Genomic DNA, 5,585 nt, shown 5'->3' on the forward strand with positions numbered 1-5,585 from the left:
AACATTCTAAAAAAAATCACTAAATCCCTCAATTCTGGACAATTCTTTTATCGTGTAAGCCTCTACCGCCAATCGCAACTTCTTGGGCCTTTCCGGCAAGCTCGGAAAAACACTTCGAATGTATTACCTAGGCGTCCATGACAACTCCCCCCCCCTTTTTTTTATAAAACTTGATATAATTACAACACATTTTATGATCTGTTGAGATGTGAGCTATACTTTATTAAAGGTATCAATATACACTAAAATATAACACAGAAACGACATCCAAGACTTCTTGCCGATACATACTTATTTTAATGGGAAGCGACTCCATTTTGTATAAAATTCTAACATCTGGTGATGTTAATACATTCGAGGTGCTTTTTCAAACTTGCCGGAAAGATCAGAGAAGTTGCAATTGCCTCTACCGCATGTGTTAATTTGATATTTGATTTTTTTTATCCTGCCTTGAACGCTTGGGGACTGTTTCACTTTCTAAATTCGGCTAAATAATTCTTCCAATTTTGAGCGCGCACTCTCTCTCTCTCTCTCTCTCTCTCTCTCTCTCTCTCTCTCTCTCTCTCTCTCTCTCTCTCTCTCATTTTATGTGCAACCTTATGAAGACCTCAACTACTTTCTACGATATCTATAAAACCTCTCAGCAGTATTTAGCGGAAATATTCGTGGGTAAATAAAAAAAATTTAAATTGAAACACAAGTCAATCTTACATGTACCGGTCAAAATCTCGAATAAACAAATAGTTGGAATCGTACAAAATATCAATAAACATGCACGTGTGATAAAGTACATGTAGAAGAACACGAAGCTACCGCGGATCACTTGTCCACTCGCGCGGGATCTCCTTGGCTATGTTCTAGGGGGATCATCATTTTAAGGTTTAATCTTTGTGGTTTTTTGTTGTTTATCTATAACATTATTAGTAAATGTATAGTTTTTAGAACATTTTAGAATTACAAATTCACTACTGATGATGTTTCTGATTTGGAATAATATCGCTTTTATCAATTTTTAGAGGGGCTTCTCAATTCACATTCTAATGTTTAATTAAATAAATTGAAGGTGAACAAACTTTAAGAACATAAAATTGAAACAGTTCTTGTATATATATCTTGTTATTAGATAACCACTGACCTCTAGGTAGTGCAGCCGCGACCGATTTCCTCGGCCGCGGATGAGGGATCGGATAACTTTCGGAAATGTAAAACACACATAGAAAGCTCAGAACCCAGGAAGATTTACAATGTTTGCAGTATGATGACTAAACTCTAATTAATATAAGTTTTTTCCCCCTTGAATCCCACAGTTGATCTATCTGTCTGATACTGCTTCAGTTCGAGAATGGCATTGCTTTTATGATTAAACAGAACGATTTCTTATTGACACTCTATCGTTTAATTCAAATTAAGAAGAGTAAGCTTTAATGTGTACGATTCTAGTGTTTGCGGCTAAATAAAATCACATATGACAGACGCGATTCTTGTGTATTAGATAACCGCTGACCGCTAGGTAGTCCAGCCGCGACCTTGACGATCGATTTTCTCGGCCGCGGGCGAGATGGGTTATGTAATAACGCAGACAGCTAAGAATTTAGGTCGATTTGAAATGCTTGCAGTAAAATGATTCAAATCTATTTCATGGAAGTTATTTTTTTTAAAATCTAGTTTATGTATCTCGCTAGATAAGAAAAAGAACGTTTATATTTTCTCGTTTTTGCTTTTCTTAACGGTTGTCCACTATATGACCTAAACAGAGGTGACTCCAAAAAAAAAAGGCTGTAAGAAAAACATGTACACGTATACTTTTTAGACACTTTTTCAAATGATTCAAAGCATCCCGTATATGCTGGTACACTTTAAGCTGTTAATTTATGTACGTTATGCGCACGAAGACGATTCGCTTACTTGCCAAATGAATATAGGTACATGTTAACAAGACAAGCTTTTTACACTCATATTACGCATTACCGGTACAAAATAATTTTGTAACGACATTGATAACAAAATAATGAACAACTTTTCTATCGACAGCTAAAGCGAAATATTAACCATTTTTGAGTTATAAAGCTAAGACTTTTAAGGGCTCTAGACCCCTAATTTAAGGGGCCAGCCCTTTTTCAATGGTGTCAAGTGAAAGCCCTTGATACTTTGCACATATTTTGCTCTATATGTGTTTAGAGAAAATTTTAAACTAAAGAGCTACACAACAAAAACACAACCAAAAATCAGCATTTTTTGAAACAGAAATTCAAATAAATTTTTTGAAACTTTAAAGGAGAAAAATTGTAAAAACAAAACTCGGAGGACAACGTTCAAACTCTCTATTTTTAAGATTTGCAACTTTGTAACACATGATGTGAGCGGTTTCAGAGCCTTTGCGTGCACAAGAATGCCTATATTTTTGGGAAAAAGGGGAATAACTCGGTACCGGAAGTGTCGATTTCAACGATTTTCCTTAGATATTGAGAAATAGTAACTACCAATAAGCTCTAAAAATTAGAACGTTATAGGACAACAAACAAGCAAGATATTTGAGTTTTAAAAAACGTCTAGAAGAAAAAAAAGAATAAAAAGAATTACCAACAGAATCAGTACAAGGTCTTCCGTTGAAAACGGAAGACCTTAATTAAAATGTTACCCTTGATATTAGTCTCTTATCACCCCACATACATGTATAATTTTAGAGTGCATGATTATTGTGAATTGAAGTATTTCTGATATTTAATAAATGCACTGTTCAACGATAGGCTCAAGATATAAATACATGTACATCGCTCACATGTGCAGTAATAGACATAGCTTTGATCTAACGAGCCTTATGGAATCGGAAAAAAATTAAGCATGACATACTAGTAATTACCCAGTACTTGTACAAGCATAAAAAGATATCATTTTTTCTTAATATTTTGCGGCCATTATATCTGTCGCGCCCAAAATATTTTGAGTCCCCGCTCCGACACTAAATTAAAAACATTGAGGTGGGATTTCAATATTTTGCAGCCATTTTAACAATAAAATGCCTTCTTTGGTGATTAATGCGGGATATGAATGTGGCGACATTGCCAAAAAATATATATATAACGGCGTAACGGGGTCTAAATTTGTTCTACAATGATCGCTACATGTACCTTCATTACCCGCATGAATCATCAAAGATTTTTATTATTAAGGTCTTCCGTTTCCAACGGAAGACCTTATTGTTTTCGTACTGTTTCTTATTATTATTTATTAGGGTCTTCCGTTTTCAACGGAAGACCCTCTTGTTTTTCTTCGGTTTCTTTTTAGGGTTTTCCGTTTTCAACGGAAAACCCTTTTGTTATTCTACGGTTTCTTTTTCTTTATTATTATACTTTTTTTTCTTTTTCTGACTTTTTTGGAGCGTTATTTCTCAGAAACTATTCAACCGATTTACACCAAATTTTTAGGAGTTATAAAGCATCAATGTCGCTACTGATTATTAAAATGTCAAATGATTACGTCACTTCCGGTTTCAGATATGGACGATATTGTAAATTTTTAAGGGTCATTTTGTCCACGCATCTCCTCTGAAACTAATCATGATAAAAGCTTAAAATTTGCAGGGATTGTAGATGAATGTCTGTAGATTTCCCTCCATGCTTCCAATTGCGAAAAATGCGCAAGGCCTAGAAGCTCGCTTGAACCTGAAAATTAGCACCATATTTTTTCACAAAATTTTCGCACATTTTCCGTAATATCTTTTGACGTATAAATATTTTGTTAAAACATGTAATGTAAAAGCTGTTTCAATTTGCACGGGCTTTTATTTGATATCAAGAAAAAGGGGCTGGCCCCTCAAATTAGGGGCCAAGAGGGCTCTAAAGTCTATTTGCAATAACTTTTTAGTGAACAATAATTTGTTATCAATTATAGAAGCAAAAATGTACATTGTACAGCTGTTTATCTATACAGTGCCATACTTAAGTCATATATTACGTAATAAGGGGTTTCAAGGGGCCAGAAGTTCAAAACTTTGATCATTAATATCTGAAAAAGCAATGTAGAACAAAAGTTATTCAAAATAATGTTTTGTACAATATGCTACCTTAAATGTTTTTGTTTATGACCCCATTTAGGAGTTAAAGGGTCGGCCCCTAAAACACATTTGTACAGATATCTCAAGAACGGTAAACATTTTGTGAACACTTGTTAAACAAAATATGTTTATATTTACAAGACCTTTCATTTGATGTCAAGAAAAAGGGGCTGGCTCCTCAAATTAGGGGTCAAGAGGGCTCTAATGTCTTCTTACAATAACTCTTTACTGAACAATATTTTGTTATTAATTATAGAAGCAAAAATGTTCACTGTACAGCTGTTTATCTATTCAGTACAATACCTTAGTCATATGTTACGTAATTAGGGGTTTCAAGGGGCCAGAAGTTGAAAAATTTGATCATTAATATCAGAAAAAAGGAGAAATATTTTGAATAGCACTGTAGAACAAAAGTTGTTCAAAATAATGTTCTTAACAAAATGATACCAAAAATGTTGTTGTTAGTGGCCCCGATAAGGGGTTAAAGGGTCAGCCCCTAAAACACAGTTGTTTAGATATCTCGATAAAGTTTTACAATTTGTGAACACTTGTAGAACAAAATATGTTTAAATTAGCGAGACCTTTTATTTGATATCAAGAAAAAGGGGCTGACCCCTCAAATTAGGGGCTTGAAAGGCTATTAAGTCTTTTTATAATAACTCTTTTCTCACCAATAATTTGATATTAATCATAAAGCAACAACGGAGCTTTTTTATGCTTAATTTTAAACTAAAATCCGTTTTAAAATCGGACGATGCATTACAAAAATATTGGGATTTAAAAATTGAGTTTTCCGGAAATTTTGATTCCACGTTCTTGGTTAAGAAAAAAGCATTATGTTCAAAGTAAAATTAACTCGTACCAAAAATAATTGTTAAGTCGTACTTGAACACATTCGGATTTTTTGGTTAAGTCGTTCTAGAAAACAGAAAGGTTTTTGTTAATTCGTATTTAAAATCATTCGGATTTTGTTATGTCGTACCAGGAATAATTCGATTTTTTTCATCTTTTTATTATCGTTACTCTTGTAATTGGTTTAAGAGCTCTGCTTCTTACAGGAACTTCCAGCTTTACTTCCAACATTAACGGAAGACCCACTCGTTGCTTTGCAACGAGCTTTGCTCTAGTTATTATTATTTTTTTTCTTTTTCTTTTTTTTTCTGACTCCTTTTCGGCTTCATAACTCAAAAAGTATTCAACTTATTTAAAGGAAACTTTCAGGGATTATGTGCAATTATAATGCCCCAAAGATGTTAAAGTTTCCATAACAACGTCACTTCCGTTTTGACGCTACGTCATTTTTAAACTTTAAAAAAAGTCATTTTGTCCGCGACATTTCTCAAAAACGCATTAAGATAGAGTCTTGAAATTTTCTGTGCTTATGAATTTGGCAATTTACATGTGCAATAAGGCTGGAAATAAAAATCCGTCACTTCCGGTCGAAACCGGAAGTGAAATAATTTTTTCGAAAAAATGAATTTTCTGATCAAATCAAAAATGAATATTTGTATTATAGAACTTATCAAGCTGA

The sequence above is a fragment of the Crassostrea angulata genome, chromosome 8 (genome assembly GCF_025612915.1).
Source record: "Crassostrea angulata isolate pt1a10 chromosome 8, ASM2561291v2, whole genome shotgun sequence".
Lineage (NCBI taxonomy): Eukaryota > Metazoa > Mollusca > Bivalvia > Ostreida > Ostreidae > Magallana > Magallana angulata.